The sequence below is a fragment of the Phalangium opilio genome, unplaced genomic scaffold (assembly GCF_054372755.1).
Source record: "Phalangium opilio isolate 3A_F unplaced genomic scaffold, DU_Popi_V2 ptg000487l_1, whole genome shotgun sequence".
Classification (NCBI taxonomy): domain Eukaryota; kingdom Metazoa; phylum Arthropoda; class Arachnida; order Opiliones; family Phalangiidae; genus Phalangium; species Phalangium opilio.
In genome coordinates this window covers 1,487,378-1,510,089 of record NW_028324237.1, presented here as the reverse complement: position 1 = coordinate 1,510,089, position 22,712 = coordinate 1,487,378, and the positions used below count along the sequence as shown (strand labels likewise).

At 43.1% G+C, this 22,712-nt stretch overlaps 6 non-coding genes across 6 annotated transcripts; all 6 read left to right on the top strand.

The window, feature by feature from the left end:
- Positions 1-17,159: 17,159 nt before the first annotated feature.
- TRNAC-GCA (transfer RNA cysteine (anticodon GCA)) lies at positions 17,160-17,231 on the top strand. Its single transcript has one exon. It is a non-coding gene; the product is annotated as a tRNA-Cys (tRNA).
- A 1,093-nt stretch (positions 17,232-18,324) lies between these two features.
- On the top strand, positions 18,325-18,396 carry TRNAC-GCA (transfer RNA cysteine (anticodon GCA)). Its single transcript has one exon. It is a non-coding gene; the product is annotated as a tRNA-Cys (tRNA).
- Positions 18,397-18,842: 446 nt separating this feature from the next.
- Positions 18,843-18,914, top strand: TRNAC-GCA (transfer RNA cysteine (anticodon GCA)). Its single transcript has one exon. It is a non-coding gene; the product is annotated as a tRNA-Cys (tRNA).
- Positions 18,915-19,748: 834 nt separating this feature from the next.
- Positions 19,749-19,820, top strand: TRNAI-GAU (transfer RNA isoleucine (anticodon GAU)). The gene has a single exon. It is a non-coding gene; the product is annotated as a tRNA-Ile (tRNA).
- Positions 19,821-20,914: 1,094 nt separating this feature from the next.
- Positions 20,915-20,986, top strand: TRNAC-GCA (transfer RNA cysteine (anticodon GCA)). The gene has a single exon. It is a non-coding gene; the product is annotated as a tRNA-Cys (tRNA).
- Positions 20,987-21,561: 575 nt separating this feature from the next.
- On the top strand, positions 21,562-21,633 carry TRNAC-GCA (transfer RNA cysteine (anticodon GCA)). The gene has a single exon. It is a non-coding gene; the product is annotated as a tRNA-Cys (tRNA).
- Positions 21,634-22,712: the final 1,079 nt, after the last annotated feature.

The following is a 22,712-nucleotide window of genomic DNA, read 5'->3' as shown; positions in this document are numbered from 1 at the left end:
AAGTAATATGGGTCACGCCCCATTGAGCGGTGAAGCGACGAAAATCAGCGGAGTTGAAAGGGGGTACGTTATCTGTGATAAGGCGCTGGGGAGGTCCATGGCGTGCAAATTGTGGTAGCATAAAGTTGATGACGCTTTGAGAAGTGGTATTTGTGAGTTCCATAACTTCAACGAATTTAGAATAGTAATCTACTAGGACTATGTAGTTGCGGGAATTCACGTGAAAAAGGTCCGCGCCAGCCAGTTCCCAAGGTAGGTGTGGAACGGGGTGCGGTGTCATGGGCTGCTTAGGGTTGGCGCAGCCTCTACTTGCGCATATGTTACAGGCCCGGACAAAGTTAGCGATGTCTTCAGTCATGCGTGGCCAGAAGAAATTCAGTTTGGCTTTTGCAATACAAGCAGTAACTCCCTGATGAGAGCCATGGATTGAACGTAGAACTTCAAGTTGCAGAGATTGCGGAACTACTAGGCATGAACCTCTGTAAAGAAGGTCATTCTGACTGTGGATTTCTTCTTGAACAGTCATCCATAAATAGGGAATTTTACTGTTATTTTAAAATACGTAATATACGTAATATGTGATTATTTTTTTTTTGATAAAAAACATTATTTATTAGCTCATAATTTAAGCGACCGTCTAGTATGATGGTCAAACATCAAGTGCCTGGGGTTATCTCAAAAACCCTTATCGTAAACTTTACACAGTAAGAGATTATCTTATCTTTAAATGAACATTACACATTACTAAGCGCCATCTTATTGAATATATAACACATGGTTCAAACCCGAGTTTTCCCTGTAATAGCACGGATCATTGCGTTTATTTTAGTTAAATCGACATTATGGCTATGAACAAGGGGGAATAGCTCAGTGGTAGAGCATTCGACTGCAGATTGAGAGGTACTTGGTTCAAACCCGAGTTCTCCCTGTAACAGCACGGATCAATCCGTTTATTTTAGTTAAATCGACATAACGGTTATGAACAAGGTGAAATAGCTCAATGGTAGAGCATTCGACTGCAGATCGAGAGGTCCTTGGTTCAAACCCGAGTTCCCCCTGTAACAGCACGGATAATTACGTTTATTTTAGTTAAATCGACATTACGGCTATGAACAAGGGGGAATAGCTCAGTGGTAGAGCATTCGACTGCAGATCGAGAGGTACTTGGTTCAAACCCGAGTTCTCCCTGTAACAGCTGTAGCGTGGTCTTGGGTACCCTGGGTTTTTTTTGGGGTGCGTTAGCTGTTAAGGACAGCTGCACTTAGAAACCTCCAAGTACAGTTCTTAGAACCCGAAGGATTTCGACGTTTGTAAGTTTTTACCTGTGTGTTTGTATAAGAATGGTCGCACTACTACTTAGCCTTGAAAACCTAAAGAAAGGCTTGGACGACGCTCTAGGGGGTCGCCAGGTCGACCCGCGACTCCAAGCATCTATTTAAGAAAAGAAAAACACTTCTCGGTGTGCTCCGGACGAAGAAGGGTAAAATCTAAGTTCTCCGCGTGTTCGACTGACCACGTCGGAGATATTCGCGCCAAGTCAAGATGTACGCGAAAGGAGCCCTAATGTAGAACCCTCGGCGAATAAGGGCCGCGTGATCCCCTAAGTACCGGGCCTTATTTTCGTAAGACAATGCCATCCGCGCATCTGAGTGTAATCGCGGACTACATGCTACACTAGAAGAAGTCGTATTAACAAGACTACAGTCTACGTACTATGAGATAAGTCAGAACTTTAAGACTTTAACACTACGTGAGTAACGACAGACCTAAGTTGTCTCTAAGGTCGCACCAACACTTCGTGTGTGGTGTTATTGATTTAATAATAGAAATCAACAATTACTGTTGTACGTAGTGCAATAAGAAAAGTAGAAGCTATTAACTAGCTCTACTAATTGACACACATAAGTATGTGCAGCATGAGGCACATAATAATTAATTAACGTTAAGTAGTAAGCATGGGTGCACCATTTATTAAACGTAATTAAACCATTTAGTAATTAAACTAATTAGTAACCATTTACAAATAAGACCATTCGATACTTGATTAAATTACCATTTACATTTATTATCATTTAAATATAAGTTTCTTGATTGTGTGATTATTAAATATGTTGTGAGTCGAAATCCTTCGCATAGTTATTTATAATAAGAATTAGTAATTAGGTTAAGTTTTTGCCAACGATAGGTACTGAGCTGAACGCACCCACCACAAGATACAGGGTACGTTGAAAAATCGTTGCAAAACTGGGGGCCCAGCCGGGATAGTTAGAGTTGTGCGAGCACATAAAGCTCGTAATATAACTAAAAACCAAACCAAATGCCTTTGCAAGGTTTAGGGTTAATTAGAAGTCAGCATTAGATAATCAGTAAGTCATTTAAGTTACCCTACGTAAGTTAGTAGTATGCCCTTTGATCACAGTAGGTGTGATCCCACTGTAGGTAAAGCTCATTCGTGCGAGGATTGTCGTGTAAGATTTCAGGCTCAAGCCAGACAAGAAAGATTTAATCAGAGAACAATGGCGAGACATAATCAAAATAATCAGTTAAATGAGAGAACTCGTTTGGAAGACGAGGAGGAAAATGTTTTTAATCAGAGGGATCAGTTAAATGAGGAGGATCGTGAGAGTAATAACAGTGACGATAGTCAAACGATTTTAGGGGATGAGGCTAGTATCTCGAAAGAGGAATTAAGGCAACTATTTAGCGAATTGAAATCATTGCGATCAGAAGTAAAGCTGTTACGCGAGGCCAACGCGGCTTCAGGCGCTGCGAGCGATCAGGGCGGGCAAGCACAGATTTTCCCGCCAAATCTACCCCCTCCCGCGTCTCAGCCACTTCCCTTTCAGGTACAGCCTAGTGCCCCGCCATTAGTGTCAGCACAGAACCCTTCCCAGGGCTGTCAACCAACATCAGGACTAGTTGCTCCCACTCCTCCCGCATCTACCCATAGCCACCAACCTATTCATAGTTCTTGGCTTCCTACTATGGCCCTACCGAAATATTCGGGGAAATTTTCCGAGGGTGGTCCACAAGAATTTTTAACAAAGGCTAAGCAAATACTCCTGAGCAGGGGGATGCCTGAAGACGTTTTTCTAATCCATTGGGTACCGGCCATGTTAACCGGCCCCGCGTTTCAATGGTGGGAAAGACAAAATAATATAAGGACATGGCTACAATTTGATTTTTATTTAATTCAAGAATTTTCGTCGCAAGATAACGACAATGCAGTCTTAGAAAGTATTATGAACACACGTCAGCAGTATGGACAATCAGCCACTGAGTATATTGAGATAATGGAGTGGTTGTTTATCAAACTAAGAAAACCATTAGAACTTTCCACCCAATTGAGTATTATTTACAATAATTTGTTGGGGGAATTAAAGGTTTATTTAGCTCAAAAGAAGTATAATACAATTAGAGTTTCGGATGCCCTAAGAACAGAAATGGCGAAAGCTAATTTGTATGAGAGACCTAGAAAGTTTGCAAGCAACATTAGTCACCCCATTGTCCAGTCACAAAATAATTCAGTTGTTAAGCAACCTACTGCTATGAGATCAGACTCCTCAAACAGCGTAAAAAGTGAGGATATGATTATTAGGTGTATTTATTGTAATAAGGTCGGGCATAAACGTCCCGAATGCCCTGAATTAGCCTGTAAAAATTGTGGTCAACCGGGCCATTTTTATCGTAGATGCCCGCAAACTAAGGGCAAGTCTAAGTCTTCCACAGACAAACCAGCAGAAAGTAAGTCGGGAAACCTGTCAGGGGAGGGCCGCGACCCTCCCAAGAGAAAATAAGTTTTACGAAGAAAAAGAGAACAGAAGGCGAGTCAGTCGGAATTTGCACTGTGACTGATAATCAGAAAAAAGATAGTACAGTTAAATTCATTAAGATTAAAATTGGCAATTTTGTAACAACCGCTCTTGTCGATCCAGGTGCTTCATACACCTTATTTCATTCTCGACTTAAATCAAAATTACTTTCAGAAGGCGGTAAATTTTTAGCTAGTAGTTCAAAAACTTTAACTATCGCCAATGGCACCTTTCAGGATACTGAAGGAGCTATTGAATTAGATTTCGTTTTGCCAGGAAAGACAGTCACTCACAGTGCATTCTTATGGAAGGACTTGCCGCATTCCTGCGTGTTAGGAGTGGACTTTCTATGTTTATTCTCTTTATGTGCCGATTTTAGTGGTAACGTTTGGTGGTGGGCTGAAAAGCCACACATTAGATATCCATTTTATTCGCGAAAGAAGAGTGAGACCGCGTGCTTAGTGTATGACGTAGACAAGGAAGGGATTGAGCAGGTATTAGCAGGCGCGAAAGTCAATGAGGATCAGAAAAATAAGCTTCGTGCATTAGTAAATAAGTATGAAAATGTCTTTTCATTGACGCCGGGACTTACCAACGCTGCTAGTCACTATATTGATACAGGTGAAAGTGCCCCTATTGCATCCGCGCCTTATCGCTACTCCCCAGCAAAACAAGCTGAGATGGACACTATAATAGATGAGATGCTTGAATTAGGATTAATAGAACCAAGCAACTGTCCTTGGGCATCGGCTGCTATCTTAATTGGAAAAAAGGCTGACCCTATACCTCAGCAGTCTACGGAAGAACACGATAAGACGGTCACACACAAAATCGCGAAACCAGCAAAAAGACTATGCGTGGACTATAGACCACTAAATGGTATTACTCGAAAGGATAAATATCCACTACCACGTATTGAGGACATTTTAGACAGAATTAAGAAGCCTAAGTATATTACTCTTATGGATTTACGTGCTGGATATTGGCAGGTGCCACTTGAGAAGGGCAGCCGTGAAAAGGCCGCCTTTGTGACGCATCGTGGCCTATTCCATCCAACCGTTCTAATGTTCGGTTTAACAAACGGACCAAGTACGTTCCAGCGAATGATGGATCTACTCTTCGCGCACCTCCATAATAAGGGGGTAATGGCTTACTTAGATGATTTAATAGTCATATCAGATTCATTTGAAGAACATTTAGAAACATTAGAGCAAGTCCTGCAAACATTAGCAAATGCTGGCCTTACTGTTAAAGCCACCAAAACCAAGTTTTGTCAGGACCACACACTAATATTAGGCCATTTAGTTACTAGGGACGGCATAACAGTCGATCCAGCTAAGGTGGACGCTATTAGTAACTATCCCATTCCCAAAACGTTAAGACAACTACGCCGATTTTTGGGAATGGCATCGTACTATCGGCGTTTTGTAAAGGACTTTTCAGTGTTGGCGGCCCCTCTTCATAAATTACTACGCCAAGATGTGAAGTTTAAATGGAGTGCCCAGCAACAGGAGGCCTTTGAGAAAATAAAACGCTTATTAGCTTCAGCACCAGTCATGGGAGTCCCCAATTACAACCTTCCTTTTGTCATCCAAACGGATGCATCTAGCGTAGGCCTCGGTGCCGTGCTGATGCAGAGAGAAGGTGTAGATGAGAAGGGCCCGTTGCATGCCATATATTATGCAAGTCGAACGTTAACACCAACGGAGCAGAAGTATTCCGCTTGCGAACGTGAATGCCTAGCAATAGTTTGGGCGTTAGAAAAGTTTCGTCCCTACATAGAGGGAGCGGAATACGATGTATGGTCCGACCATAATGCCCTTCAGTGGTTACTCAAAACTAAGGATCCTACCGGTAAATTTGCGCGGTAGATCAATAAGCTACAAGCATTAAATTTCCCAATAAGATATATTAAAGGAAAGAGCAATGTGGTGGCCGACGCGTTATCACGCATTCCCTATGCGCAACAGGACCTGCTGGCAGATCCTGAGGGCTGTGTGACCATCGCTGAGGACCAAAATAAGGCTACTTCCAATGATGACCTTATTTCGTTAGACCGGGAAATAATCATCGAACATCAACAAAATGACTCACGCATTAAGGCAGTTGTTAATTACTTAACAGACCAAGTATTACCAACTGATAAGACGTTAAAACGATGGGTGAAAAGGGTCGCTCCTTTATGCGAGATTCGAGACGGAATGGTTCTCAAATTAGTAGAAGCTAAGCATTCATCAGAAACCGATCTCCGCATATTAGTTCCCCCATCCCTAACGGACGCGATATTAGCTGTCAGCCATGACATACCAAGCAGTGGTCACCAGGGCAGTGGGAAAACCCTTGCTCGAGTGCGTAAAGCATACACGTGGGAGGGCATGACTGCAGATGTACTCCAATACGTGAACTCCTGTACAAAGTGTCAGGCTAATAAGAACCCAAATACTAAGCCTTTAGGTTTTCTCCAATCTAGCAACCCTGGTTCGCCTTGGGACGTGCTAGGTATTGACTTGAAAGGCCCTCTCCCTAGGAGCCGTAAAGGCCACACTTATATCTTGGTTATTGTTGACTATATGAATAAGTGGGTTGAGGTTTTTCCTCTTCGACACCCTACCGCGAAGGCCATAGTCACTAAATTAGTGGAGGAAGTATTTACTAGATTTGGCTTACCGAAATGTGTAGTAAGTGACAATGGTTCCCAATTCGTTAGTAAAACCATGCAAGGTACATTAAAAGCATTGGGAGTCAAACAGAAATTTACGTCTTACAACCACCCTCAGCCTAATCAATCAGAACGCATAAATCGAAATTTAGCGTCGATGTTAGCCTGTTATGTCGACGAATACCATGATGATTGGGAAGTACACTTGCAACAATTTGCGATGAAAAGAAAAACACTTCTCGGTGTGCTCCGGACGAAGAAGGGTAAAATCTAAGTTCTCCGCGTGTTCGACTGACCACGTCGGAGATATTCGCGCCAAGTCAAGATGTCCGCGAAAGGAGCCCTAATGTAGAACCCTCGGCGAATAAGGGCCGCGTGATCCCCTAAGTACCGGGCCTTATTTTCGTAAGACAATGCCATCCGCGCATCTGAGTGTAATCGCGGACTACATGCTACACTAGAAGAAGTCGTATTAACAAGACTACAGTCTACGTACTATGAGATAAGTCAGAACTTTAAGACTTTAACACTACGTGAGTAACGACAAACCTAAGTTGTCTCTAAGGTCGCATCAACACTTCGTGTGTGGTGTTATTGATTTAATAATAGAAATCAACAATTACTGTTGTACGTAGTGCAATAAGAAAAGTAGAAGCTATTAACTAGCTCTACTAATTGACGTACATAAGTATGTGCAGCATGAGGCACATAATAATTAATTAACGTTAAGTAGTAAGCATGGGTGCACCATTTATTAAACGTAATTAAACCATTTAGTAATTAAACTAATTAGTAACCATTTACAAATAAGACCATTCGATACTTGATTAATTTACCATTTACATTTATTATCATTTAAATATAAGTTTCTTGATTGTGTGATTATTAAATATGTTGTGAGTCGAAATCCTTCGCATAGTTATTTATAATAAGAATTAGTAATTAGGTTAAGTTTTTGCCAACGATAGGTACTGAGCTGAACGCACCCACCACAAGATACAGGGTACGTTGAAAATTTGTTGCACAGCACGGATCAATCCGTTTATTTTAGTTAAATCGACATTACGGCTATGAACAAGGGGGAATAGCTCAGTAGTAGAGCATTCGACTGCAGATTGAGAAGTCCTTGGTTCAAACCCGAGTTCTCCCTGTAACAGCACGGATCATTTCGTTTATTTTAGTTAAATCGACATTACAGCTATAAACAAGGGGGAATAGCTCAGTGGTAGAGCATTCGACTGCAGATCGAGAGGTCCATGGTTCAAACCCGAGTTTTCCCTGTAATAGCACGGATCATTGCGTTTATTTTAGTTAAATCGACATTACGGCTATGAACAAGGGGAATAGCTCAGTGGTAGAGCATTCGACTGCAGATCGAGAGGTGCTTGGTTCAAACCCGAGTTCTCACTGTAACAGCACGGATCATTGCGTTTATTTTAGTTAAATCGACATTACGGCTATGAACAAAGGGGAATAGCTCAGTGGTAGAGCATTCGACTGCAGATTGAGAAGTCCTTGGTTCAAACCCGAGTTCCCCCTGTAGTAACACGAATCATTCCGTTTATTTTAGGTAAATCGACATTACGATTATGAATAAGGTGGAATAGCTCAATGGTAGAGCATTCAACTGCAGATTGAGAAGTCCTTGGTTCAAACCTGAGTTCCCCCTGTAGTAGTACGAATCATTCCGTTTATTTAAGTTAAATCGACATTACGATAACGAACAAGTAGGAATAGCTCAGTGGTAGAGAATTCGACGGCAGATCGAGAGGTGCTTGGTTCAAACCCGAGTTCTCCCTGTAACAGCACGGATCAATCCGTTTATTTTAGTTAAATCGACATAACGGTTATGAACAAGGTGGAATAGCTCAATGGTAGAGCATTCGACTGCAGATCGAGAGGTCCTTGGTTCAAACCCGAGATCTCACTTTAACAGCACGGATAATTGCGTTTATTTTAGTTAAATCGACATTACGGCTATGAACAAAGGGGAATAGCTCAGTGGTAGAGCATTCGACTGCAGATTGAAAAGTCCTTGGTTCAAACCCGAGTTCCCAATGTAGTAGTACGAATCATTCCGTTTATTTTAGTTAAATCGACATTACGATTATGAACAAGTAGGAACAGCTCAGTGGTAGAGATTTCGACGGCAGAGCGAGAGGTGCTTGGTTCAAACCCGAGTTCTCCCTGTAACAGCACGGATCATTCCGTTTATTTTAGTTAAATCGACATTACGGCCTTGAACAAGGGGGAATAGCTCAGTGGTAGAGCATTCGATTGCAGATCGAGAGGTCCTTGGTTCAAACCCGAGTTCTCACTGTAACAGCACGGATCATTGCGTTTATTTTAGTTCAATCGACATTACGGCTATGAACAAAGGGGAATAGCTTAGTGGTAGAGCATTCGACTGCAGATTGAGAAGTTCTTGGTTCAAACCCGAGTTCCCCCTGTAGTAACAAGAATCATTCCGTTTATTTTAGTTAAATCGACATTACGATTATGAATAAGGTGGAATAGCTCAATGGTAGAGCATTCAACTGCAGATCGAGAAGTCCATGGTTCAAACCCAGTTTTCCCTGTAATAGCACGGATCATTGCGTTTATTTTAGTTAAATCGACATTACGGCTATGAACAAGGGGGAATAGCTCAGTGGTAGAGCATTCGACTGCAGATTGAGAAGTCCTTGGTTCAAACCTGAGTTCCCCCTGTAGTAGTACGAATCATTCCCTTTATTTTAGTTAAATCGACATAACGATAATGAAAAAGTAGGAATAGCTCAGTGGTAGAGAATTCGACGGCAGATCGAGAGGTGCTTGGTTAAACCCGAGTTCTCCCTGTAACAGCACGGATCATTCCGTTTATTTTAGTTAAAACGACATTACGGCTATGAACAAGGGGGAATAGATTAGTGGTAGAGCATTCGACTGCAGATCGAGAGGTCCATGGTTCAAACCCGACTTTTCCCTGTAATAGCACGGATCAATCCGTTTATTTTAGTTAAATGGACATAACGGTTATGAACAAGGTGGAATAGCTCAGTGGTAGAGTATGCGACTGCAGATCGAGAGGTCCTTGGTTCAAACCCCAGTTCTCCCTGTAACAGCACGGATCATTTCGTTTATTTTAGTTAAATCGACATTACGCCTTGAACAAGGGGGAATAGCTCAGTGGAGTAGCATTCGATGCAGATTGAGAAGTCCTTGGTTCAAACCTGAGTTCCCAATGTAGTAGTACGAATCATTCCGTTTATTTTAGTTAAATCGACATTACGATTATGAACAAGTAGGAACAGCTCAGTGGTAGAGAATTCGACGGCAGAGCGAGAGGTGCTTGGTTCAAACCCGAGTTCTCCCTGTAACAGCACGGATCATTCCGTTTATTTTAATTAAATCGACATTACGGCTTTGAACAAGGGGGAATAGCTCAGTGGTAGAGCATTCGATTGCAGATCGAGAGGTCCTTGGTTCAAACCCGAGTTTTCACTGTAACAGCACGGATCATTGCGTTTATTTTAGTTAAATCGACATTACGGCTATGAACCAAGGGGAATAGCTCAGTGGTAGAGCATTCGACTGCAGATTGAGAAGTTCTTGGTTCAAACCCGAGTTCCCCCTGTAGTAACACGAATCATTCCGTTTATTTTAGTTAAATCGACATTACGATTATGAATAAGGTGGAATAGCTCAATGGTAGAGCATTCAACTGCAGATCGAGAAGTCCATGGTTCAAACCCGAGTTTTCCCTGTAATAGCACGGATCAATGCGTTTATTTTAGTTAAATCGACATTACGGCTATGAACAAGGGGGAATAGCTTAGTGGTAGAGCATTCGACTGCAGATCGAGAGGTCCTTGGTTCAAACCCCAGTTCTTCCTGTAACAGCACGGATCATTTCGTTTATTTTAGTTAAATCGACCTAACGGTTATGAACAAGGTGGAATAGCTCAATGGTAGAGCATTCGACTGCAGATCGAGAGGTCCTTGGTTCAAACCCGAGTTCTCACTGTAACAGCACGGATCATTGCGTTTATTTTAGTTAAATCGACATTACGGCTATGAACAAGGGGGAATAGCTCAGTGGTGTAGCATTCGACTGCAGATTGAGAAGTCCTTGGTTCAAACCTGAGTTCCCCCTGTAGTAGTACGAATCATTCCCTTTATTTTAGTTATATCGACATTACGATAATGAACAAGGAGGAATAGCTCAGTGGTAGAGAATTCGACGGCAGATCGAGAGGTGCTTGGTTAAACCCGAGTTCTCCCTGTAACAGCACGGATCATTCCGTTTATTTTAGTTAAAACGACATTACGGCTATGAACAAGGGGGAATAGCTCAGTGGTGTAGCATTCGACTGCAGATTGAGAAGTCCTTGGTTCAAACCTGAGTTCCCCCTGTAGTAGTACGAATCATTCCCTTTATTTTAGTTAAATCGACATTACGATAATGAACAAGTAGGAATAGCTCAGTGGTAGAGAATTCGACGGCAGATCGAGAGGTGCTTGGTTCAAACCCGAGTTTTCCCTGTAACAGCACGGATCATTCCGTTTATTTTAGTTAAAACGACATTACGGTCTTGAACACGGGGGAATAGCTTAGTGGTAGAGCATGCGACTGCAGATCGAGAGGTCCTTGGTTTAAACCCGAGTTCTCCCTGTAACAGCACGGATCATTTCGATTATTTTAGTTTAATCGACATTACAGCTATAAACAAGGGGGAATAGCTCAGTGGTAGAGCATTCGACTGCAGATCGAGAGGTGCTTGGTTCAAACCCGAGTTCTCCCTGTAACAGCACGGATCAATCCGTTTATTTTAGTTAAATCGACATAACGGTTATGAACAAGGTGGAATAGGTCAATGGTAGAGCATTCGACTGCAGATCAAGAGGTGCTTGGTTCAAACCCGAGTTCTCCCTGTAACAGCACGGATCAATCCGTTTATTTTAGTTAAATCGACATAACGGTTATGAACAAGGTGGAATAGCTCAGTGGTAGAGCATTCGACTGCAGATCGAGAGGTGCTTGGTTCAAACCCGAGTTCTCCCTGTAACAGCACGGATCAATCCGTTTATTTTAGTTAAATCGACATAACGGTTATGAACAAGGTGGAATAGCTCAGTGGTAGAGCATTCGACTGCAGATCGAGAGGTGCTTGGTTCAAACCCGAGTTCTCCCTGTAACAGCACGGATCAATCCGTTTATTTTAGTTAAATCGACATAACGGTTATGAACAAGGTGGAATAGCTCAATGGTAGAGCATTCGACTGCAGATCGAGAGGTCCTTGGTTCAAACCCGAGTTCTCACTGTAACAGCACGAATCATTCCGTTTATTTTAGTTAAAACGATAATACGGTCCTGAACAAGGGGGAATAGCTCAGTGGTAGAGTATGCGACTGCAGATCGAGAGGTCCTCGGTTCAAACTCCAGTTCTCCCTGTAACAGCACGGATCATTTCGTTTATTTTAGTTAAATCGACATTACGCCTTGAACAAGGGGGAATAGCTCAGTGGTGTAGCATTCGACTGCAGATTGAGAAGTCCTTGGTTCAAACCTGAATTCCCCCTGTAGTAGTACGAATCATTCCGTTTATTTTAGTTAAATCGACATTACGATTATGGACAAGTAGGAATAGCTCAGTGGTAGAGAATTCGACGGCAGATCGAGAGGTGCTTGGTTCAAACCCGAGTTCTCCCTGTAACAGCACGGATCAATCCCTTTATTATAGTTAAATCGACATAACGGTTATGAACAAGGTGGAATAGCTCAATGGTAGAGCATTCGACTGCAGATTGAGAGGTCCTTGGTTCAAACCCGAGTTCTCACTGTAACAGCACGAATCATTTCGTTTATTTTAGTTAAATCGACATTACAGCTATAAACAAGGGGGAATAGCTCAGTGGTAGAGCATTCGACTGCAGATCGAGAGGTCCTTGGTTCAAACCCCAGTTCTTCCTGTAACAGCACGGATCATTTCGTTTATTTTAGTTAAATCGACATAACGGTTATGAACAAGGTGGAATAGCTCAATGGTAGAGCATTCGACTGCAGTTCGAGAGGTGCTTGGTTCAAACCCGAGTTCTCCCTGTAACAGCACGGATCAATCCGTTTATTTTAGTTAAATCGACATAACGGTTATGAACAAGGTGGAATAGCTCAATGGTAGAGCATTCGACTGCAGATCGAGAGGTCCTTGGTTCAAACCCGAGTTCTCACTGTAACAGCACGTATCATTCCGTTTATTTTAGTTAAAACGACAATACGGTCCTGAACAAGGGGGAATAGCTCAGTAGTAGAGTATGCGACTGCAGATCGAGAGGTCCTTGGTTCAAACCCCAGTTCTCCCTGTAACAGCACGGATCATTTCGTTTATTTTAGTTAAATCGACATTACGCCTTGAACAAGGGGGAATAGCTCAGTGGTGTAGCATTCGACTGCAGATTGAGAAGTCCTTGGTTCAAACCTGAGTTCCCCCTGTAGTAGTACGAATCATTCCCTTTATTTTAGTTAAATCGACATTACGATAATGAACAAGTAGGAATAGCTCAGTGGTAGAGAATTCGACGGCAGATCGAGAGGTGCTTGGTTCAAACCCGAGTTCTCCCTGTAACAGCACGGATCAATCCGTTTATTTTAGTTAAATCGACATAACGGTTATGAACAAGGTGGAATAGCTCAATGGTAGAGCATTCGACTGCAGATCGAGAGGTCCTTGGTTCAAACCCGAGTTCTCACTGTAACAGCACGTATCATTCCGTTTATTTTAGTTAAAACGACAATACGGTCCTGAACAAGGGGGAATAGCTCAGTGGTGTAGCATTCGACTGCAGATTGAGAAGTCCTTGGTTCAAACCTGAATTCCCCCTGTAGTAGTACGAATCATTCCGTTTATTTTAGTTAAATCGACATTACGATTATGGACAAGTAGGAATAGCTCAGTGGTAGAGAATTCGACGGCAGATCGAGAGGTGCTTGGTTCAAACCCGAGTTCTCCCTGTAACAGCACGGATCATTCCGTTTATTTTAGTTAAATCGACATTACGATTATGGACAAGTAGGAATAGCTCAGTGGTAGAGAATTCGACGGCAGATCGAGAGGTGCTTGGTTCAAACCCGAGTTCTCCCTGCAACAGCACGGATCATTCCGTTTATTTTAGTTAAATCGACATTACGATAATGAACAAGTAGGAATAGCTCAGTGGTAGAGCATTCGACTGCAGATCGAGAGGTGCTTGGTTCAAACCCGAGTTCTCCCTGTAACAGCACGGATCAATCCGTTTATTTTAGTTAAATCGACATAACGGTTATGAACAATGTGGAATAGCTCAATGGTAGAGCATTCGACTGCAGATCGAGAGGTGCTTGGTTCAAACCCGAGTTCTCCCTGTAACAGCACGGATCAATCCCTTTATTTTAGTTAAATCGACATAACGGTTATGAACAAGGTGGAGTAGCTCAATTGTAGAGCATTCGACTGCAGATCGAGAGGTCCTTGGTTCAAACCCGAGTTCTCCCTGTAACAGCACGGATCAATCCGTTTATTTTAGTTAAATCGACATAACGGTTATGAACAAGGTGGAATAGCTCAGTGGTAGAGCATTCGACTGCAGATCGAGAGGTGCTTGGTTCAAACCCGAGTTCTCCCTGTAACAGCACGGATCAATCCGTTTATTTTAGTTAAATCGACATAACGGTTATGAACAAGGTGGAATAGCTCAGTGGTAGAGCATTCGACTGCAGATCGAGAGGTGCTTGGTTCAAACCCGAGTTCTCCCTGTAACAGCACGGATCAATCCGTTTATTTTAGTTAAATCGACATAACGGTTATGAACAAGGTGGAATAGCTCAATGGTAGAGCATTCGACTGCAGATCGAGAGGTCCTTGGTTCAAACCCGAGTTCTCACTGTAACAGCACGAATCATTCCGTTTATTTTAGTTAAAACGATAATACGGTCCTGAACAAGGGGGAATAGCTCAGTGGTAGAGTATGCGACTGCAGATCGAGAGGTCCTCGGTTCAAACTCCAGTTCTCCCTGTAACAGCACGGATCATTTCGTTTATTTTAGTTAAATCGACATTACGCCTTGAACAAGGGGGAATAGCTCAGTGGTGTAGCATTCGACTGCAGATTGAGAAGTCCTTGGTTCAAACCTGAATTCCCCCTGTAGTAGTACGAATCATTCCGTTTATTTTAGTTAAATCGACATTACGATTATGGACAAGTAGGAATAGCTCAGTGGTAGAGAATTCGACGGCAGATCGAGAGGTGCTTGGTTCAAACCCGAGTTCTCCCTGTAACAGCACGGATCAATCCCTTTATTATAGTTAAATCGACATAACGGTTATGAACAAGGTGGAATAGCTCAATGGTAGAGCATTCGACTGCAGATTGAGAGGTCCTTGGTTCAAACCCGAGTTCTCACTGTAACAGCACGAATCATTTCGTTTATTTTAGTTAAATCGACATTACAGCTATAAACAAGGGGGAATAGCTCAGTGGTAGAGCATTCGACTGCAGATCGAGAGGTCCTTGGTTCAAACCCCAGTTCTTCCTGTAACAGCACGGATCATTTCGTTTATTTTAGTTAAATCGACATAACGGTTATGAACAAGGTGGAATAGCTCAATGGTAGAGCATTCGACTGCAGTTCGAGAGGTGCTTGGTTCAAACCCGAGTTCTCCCTGTAACAGCACGGATCAATCCGTTTATTTTAGTTAAATCGACATAACGGTTATGAACAAGGTGGAATAGCTCAATGGTAGAGCATTCGACTGCAGATCGAGAGGTCCTTGGTTCAAACCCGAGTTCTCACTGTAACAGCACGTATCATTCCGTTTATTTTAGTTAAAACGACAATACGGTCCTGAACAAGGGGGAATAGCTCAGTAGTAGAGTATGCGACTGCAGATCGAGAGGTCCTTGGTTCAAACCCCAGTTCTCCCTGTAACAGCACGGATCATTTCGTTTATTTTAGTTAAATCGACATTACGCCTTGAACAAGGGGGAATAGCTCAGTGGTGTAGCATTCGACTGCAGATTGAGAAGTCCTTGGTTCAAACCTGAGTTCCCCCTGTAGTAGTACGAATCATTCCCTTTATTTTAGTTAAATCGACATTACGATAATGAACAAGTAGGAATAGCTCAGTGGTAGAGAATTCGACGGCAGATCGAGAGGTGCTTGGTTCAAACCCGAGTTCTCCCTGTAACAGCACGGATCAATCCGTTTATTTTAGTTAAATCGACATAACGGTTATGAACAAGGTGGAATAGCTCAATGGTAGAGCATTCGACTGCAGATCGAGAGGTCCTTGGTTCAAACCCGAGTTCTCACTGTAACAGCACGTATCATTCCGTTTATTTTAGTTAAAACGACAATACGGTCCTGAACAAGGGGGAATAGCTCAGTGGTGTAGCATTCGACTGCAGATTGAGAAGTCCTTGGTTCAAACCTGAATTCCCCCTGTAGTAGTACGAATCATTCCGTTTATTTTAGTTAAATCGACATTACGATTATGGACAAGTAGGAATAGCTCAGTGGTAGAGAATTCGACGGCAGATCGAGAGGTGCTTGGTTCAAACCCGAGTTCTCCCTGTAACAGCACGGATCATTCCGTTTATTTTAGTTAAATCGACATTACGATTATGGACAAGTAGGAATAGCTCAGTGGTAGAGAATTCGACGGCAGATCGAGAGGTGCTTGGTTCAAACCCGAGTTCTCCCTGCAACAGCACGGATCATTCCGTTTATTTTAGTTAAATCGACATTACGATAATGAACAAGTAGGAATAGCTCAGTGGTAGAGCATTCGACTGCAGATCGAGAGGTGCTTGGTTCAAACCCGAGTTCTCCCTGTAACAGCACGGATCAATCCGTTTATTTTAGTTAAATCGACATAACGGTTATGAACAATGTGGAATAGCTCAATGGTAGAGCATTCGACTGCAGATCGAGAGGTGCTTGGTTCAAACCCGAGTTCTCCCTGTAACAGCACGGATCAATCCCTTTATTTTAGTTAAATCGACATAACGGTTATGAACAAGGTGGAGTAGCTCAATTGTAGAGCATTCGACTGCAGATCGAGAGGTCCTTGGTTCAAACCCGAGTTCTCACTGTAACAGCACGAATCATTCCGTTTATTTTAGTTAAAACGACAATACGGTCCTGAACAAGGGGGAATAGCTCAGTGGTAGAGTATGCGACTGCAGATCGAGAGGTCCTTGGTTCAAACCCCAGTTCTCCCTGTAACAGCACGGATCATTTCGTTTATTTTAGTTAAATCTACATTACGGCCTTGAACAAGGGGGAATAGCTCAGTGGTAGAGCATTCGATTGCAGATCGAGAGGTCCTTGGTTCAAACCCGAGTTCTCATTGTAACAGCACGGATCATTGCGTTTATTTTAGTTAAATCGACATTACGGCTATGAACAAAGGGGAATAGCTCAGTGGTAGAGCATTCGACTGCAGATCGAGAGGTCCTTGGTTCAAACCCGAGTTCTCCCTGTAACAGCACGGATCATTCCGTTTATTTTAGTTAAATCGACATTACGATAATGAACAAGTAGGAATAGCTCAGTGGTAGAGAATTCGACGGCAGATCGAGAGGTCCTTGGTTCAAACCCGAGTTCTCATTGTAACAGCACGGATCATTGCGTTTATTTTAGTTAAATCGACATTACGGCCTTGAACAAGGGGGAATAGCTCAGTGGTAGAGCATTCGACTGCAGATCGAGAGGTCCTTGGTTCAAACCCGAGTTCTCCCTGTAACAGCACGGATCATTCCGTTTATTTTAGTTAAAACGATAATACGGTCCTGAACAAGGGGGAATAGCTCAGTGGTAGAGTATGCGACTGCAGATCGAGAGGTCCTTGGTTCAAACCCCAGTTCTCCCTGTAACAGCACGGATCATTTCGTTTATTTTAGTTAAATCGACATTACGGCCTTGAACAAGGGGGAATAGCTCAGTGGTAGAGCATTCGATTGCAGATCGAGAGGTCCTTGGTTCAAACCTGAGTTCTCATTGTAACAGCACGGATCATTGCGTTTATTTTAGTTAAATCGACATTACGGCTATGAACAAAGGGGAATAGCTCAGTGGTAGAGCATTCGACTGCAGATCGAGAGGTCCTTGGTTCAAACCCGAGTTCTCCCTGTAACAGCACGGATCATTCCGTTTATTTTAGTTAAATCTACATTACGGCCTTGAACATGGGGAATAGCTCAGTGGTAGAGTATGCGACTGCAGATCGAGAGGTCCTTGGTTCACACCCCAGTTCTCCCTGTAACAGCACGGATCATTTCGTTTATTTTAGTTAAATCGACATTCCGCCTTGAACAAGGGGGAATAGCTCAGTGGTAGAGCATTCGACTGCAGATCGAGAGGTCCTTGGTTCAAACCCGAGTTCTCGCTGTAACAGCACGAATCATTCCGTTTATTTTAGTTAAAACGACAATACGGTCCTGAACAAGGGGAATAGCTCAGTGGTAGAGCATTCGACTGCAGATCGAGAGGTCCTTGGTTCAAACTCGAGTTCTCCCTGTAACAGCACGAATCATTCCGTTTATTTTAGTTAAAACGACAATACGGTCCTGAACAAGGGGAATAGCTCAGTGGTAGAGTATGCGACTGCAGATCGAGAGGTCCTTGGTTCAAACCCGAGTTCTCATTGTAACAGCACGGATCATTGCGTTTATTTTAGTTAAATCGACATTACGGCTATGAACAAAGGGGAATAGCTCAGTGGTAGAGCATTCGACTGCAGATCGAGAGGTCCTTGGTTCAAACCCCAGTTCTCCCTGTAACAGCACGAATCATTTCGTTTATTTTAGTTAAATCGACATTCCGCCTTGAACAAGGGGGAATAGCTCAGTGGTAGAGCATTCGACTGCAGATCGAAAGGTCCTTGGTTCAAACCCGAGTTCTCCTTGTAACAGCACGGATCATTGCGTTTATTTTAGTTAAATCGACATTACGGCTATGAACAAGGGGGAATAGCTCAGTGGTAGAGTATGCGACTGCAGATCGAGAGGTCCTTTGTTCAAACCCCAGTCCTCCCTGTAACAGCACGGATCATAGCGTTTATTTTAGTTTAATCGACATTACGCCTTGAACAAGGGGAATAGCTCAGTGGTGTAGCATTCGACTGCAGATTAAGAAGTCTTTGGTTTCATACCTGAGTTCCCCCTGTAGTAGTACGATTCATTCCGTTTATTTTAGTTAAATCGACATTACGATTATGAACAATTAGGAATAGCTCAGTGGTAGAGTATGCGACTGCAGATCGAGAGGTCCTTGGTTCAAACCCCAGTTCTCCCTGTAACAGCACGGATCATTTCGTTTATTTTAGTTAAATCGACATTCCGCCTTGAACAAGGGGGAATAGCTCAGTGGTAGAGCATTCGACTGCAGATCGAGAGGTCCTTGGTTCAAACCCGAGTTCTCCCTGTAACAGCACGGATCATTCCGTTTATTTTAGTTAAAACGACATTACGGTCTTTAACAAGGGGGAATAGCTTAGTGGTAGAGCATTCGATTGCAGATCGAGAGGTCCTTGGTTCAAACCCGAGTTCTCATTGTAACAGCACGGATCATTTCGTTTATTTTAGTTAAATCGACATTCCGCCTTGAACAAGGGGGAATAGCTCAGTGGTAGAGCATTCGACTGCAGATCGAGAGGTCCTTGGTTCAAACCCGTGTTCTCCCTGTAACAGCACGAATCATTCCGTTTATTTTAGATAAAACGACAATACGGTCCTGAACAAGGGGAATAGCACAGTGGTAGAGTATGCGACTGCAGATCGAGAGGTCCTTGGTTCAAACCCCAGTTCTCCCTGTAAAAGCACGAAACATTCCGTTTATTTTAGTTAAAACGACAATACGGTCCTGAACAAGTGGGAATAGCTCAGTGGTAGAGCATTCGACGGCAGATCGAGAGGTCCTTGGTTCAAACCCGAGTTCTCCCTGTAACAGCACGGATCATTTCGTTTATTTTAGTTAAATCGACATTACGGCTATGAACAAAGGGGAATAGCTCAGTGGTAGAGCATTCGACTGCAGATCGAGAGGTCCTGGGTTCAAACCCGAGTTCTTCCTGTAACAGCACGAATCATTCCGTTTATTTTAGTTAAAACGACAATACGGTCCTGAACAAGGGGAATAGCTCAGTGGTAGAGTATGCGACTGCAGATCGAGAGGTCCTTGATTCAAACCCCAGTTCTCCCTGTAACAGCACGGATCATTTCGTTTATTTTAGTTAAATCGACATTCCGCCTTGAACAAGGGGGAATAGCTCAGTGGTAGAGCATTCGACTGATGATCGAGAGGTCCTTGGTTCAAACCCGTGTTCTCCCTGTAACAGCACGAATCATTCCGTTTATTTTAGTTAAAACGACAATACGGTCCTGAACAAGGGGAATAGCTCAGTGGTAGAGTATGCGACTGCAGATCGAGAGGTCCTTGGTTCAAACCCGAGTTCTCATTGTAACAGCACGGATCATTGCGTTTATTTTAGTTAAATCGACATTACGGCTATGAACAAAGGGGAATAGCTCAGTGGTAGAGCATTCGACTGCAGATCGAGAGGTCCTTGGTTCAAACCCCAGTTCTCCCTGTAACAGCACGAATCATTTCGTTTATTTTAGTTAAATCGACATTCCGCCTTGAACAAGGGGGAATAGCTCAGTGGTAGAGCATTCGACTGCAGATCGAGAGGTCCTTGGTTCAAACCCGAGTTCTCCTTGTAACAGCACGGATCATTGCGTTTATTTTAGTTAAATCGACATTACGGCTATGAACAAGGGGGAATAGCTCAGTGGTAGAGTATGCGACTGCAGATCGAGAGGTCCTTGGTTCAAACCCCAGTCCTCCCTGTAACAGCACGGATCATAGCGTTTATTTTAGTTTAATCGACATTGCGCCTTGAACAAGGGGAATAGCTCAGTGGTGTAGCATTCGACTGCATATTAAGAAGTCTTTGGTTTCATACCTGAGTTCCCCCTGTAGTAGTACGATTCATTCCGTTTATTTTAGTTAAATCGACATTACGATTATGAACAATTAGGAATAGCTCAGTGGTAGAGTATGCGACTGCAGATCGAGAGGTCCTTGGTTCAAACCCCAGTTCTCCCTGTAACAGCACGGATCATTTGGTTTATTTTAGTTAAATCGACATTACGGCCTTGAACAAGTGGGAATAGCTCAGTGGTAGAGTATGCGACTGCAGATCGAGAGGTCCTTGGTTCAAACCCGAGTTCTCCCTGTAACAGCACGGATCATTCCGTTTATTTTAGTTAAAACGATAATACGGTCCTGAACAAGGGGGAATAGCTCAGTGGAAGAGTATGCGACTGCAGATCGAGAGGTCCTTGGTTCAAACCCCAGTTCTCCCTGTAACAGCACGGATCATTTCGTTTATTTTAGTTAAATCGACATTCCGCCTTGAACAAGGGGGAATAGCTCAGTGGTAGAGCATTCGACTGCAGATCGAGAGGTCCTTGGTTCAAACCCGAGTTCTCCCTGTAACAGCACGAAACATTCCGTTTATTTTAGTTAAAACGACAATACGGTCCTGAACAAGGGGAATAGCTCAGTGGTAGAGTATGCGACTGCAGATCGAGAGGTCCTTGGTTCAAACCCCAGTTCTCCCTGTAACAGCACGGATCATTTCGTTTATTTTAGTTAAATCGACATTACGGCCTTGAACAAGGGGGAATAGCTTAGTGGTAGAGCATTCGACTGCAGATCGAGAGATCCTTGGTTCAAACCCGAGTTCTCATTGTAACAGCACGGATCATTGCGTTTATTTTAGTTAAATCGACATTCCGCCTTGAACAGGGGGGAATAGCTCAGTGGTGTAGCATTCGACTGCAGATTAAGAAGTCCTTGGTTCAAACCTGAGTTCCCCCTGTAGTAGTACGATTCATTCCGTTTATTATAGTTAAATCGACATTACCATTATGAACAAGTAGGAATAGCTCAGTGGTAGAGTATGCGACTGCAGATCGAGAGGTCCTTGGTTCCAAACCCAGTTCTCCCTGTAACAACACGGATCATTAGGTTTATTTTAGTTAAATCGACATTCCGCCTTGAACAAGGGGGAATAGCTCAGTGGTAGAGCATTCGACTGCAGATCGAGAGGTCCTTGGTTCAAACCCGAGTTCCCCCTGTAGTAACACGAATCATTCCGTTTATTTTAGTTAAATAGACATTACGATTATGAACAAGTGGGAATAGCTCAGTGGTAGAGCATTCGACGGCAGATCGAGAGGTCCTTGGTTCAAACCCGAGTTCTCCCTGTAACAGCACGGATCATTCCGTTAATTTTAGTTAAAACGACATTACGGTCTTTAACAAGGGGGAATAGCTTAGTGGTAGAGCATTCGATTGCAGATCGAGAGGTCCTGGGTTCAAACCCAAGTTCTCCCTGTAACAGCACGAATCATTCCGTTTATTTTAGTTAAAACGACAATACGGTCCTGAACAAGGGGAATAGCTCAGTGGTAGAGTATGCGACTGCAGATCGAGAGGTCCTTGGTTCAAACCCCAGTTCTCCCTGTAACAGCACGGATCATTTCGTTTATTTTAGTTAAATCGACATTCCGCCTTGAACAAGGGGGAATAGCTCAGTGGTAGAGCATTCGACTGCAGATCGAGAGGTCCTTGGTTCAAACCCGTGTTCTCCCTGTAACAGCACGAATCATTCCGTTTATTTTAGTTAAAACGACAATACGGTCCTGAACAAGGGGAATAGCTCAGTGGTAGAGTATGCGACTGCAGATCGAGAGGTCCTTGGTTCAAACCCCAGTTCTCCCTGTAACAGCACGGATAATTTCGTTTATTTTAGTTAAATCGACATTCCGCCTTGAACAAGGGGTAATAGCTCAGTGGTGTAGCATTCGACTGCAGATTAAGAAGTCCTTGGTTCAAACCTGAGTTCCCCCTGTAGTAGTACTATTAATTCCGTTTATTATAGTTAAATCGACATTACGATTATGAACAAGTAGGAAAAGCTCAGTGGTAGAGTATGCGACTGCAGATCGAGAGGTCCTTGGTTCAAACCCCAGTTCTCCCTGTAACAACACGGATCATTTGGTTTATTTTAGTTAAATCGACATTCCGCCTTGAACAAGGGGAAATAACTCAGTGGTGTCGCATTCGACTGCAGATTAAGAAGTCCTTGGTTCAAACCTGAGTTCCCCCTGTAGTAGTACGATTCATTCCGTTTATTTTAGTTCAATCGACATT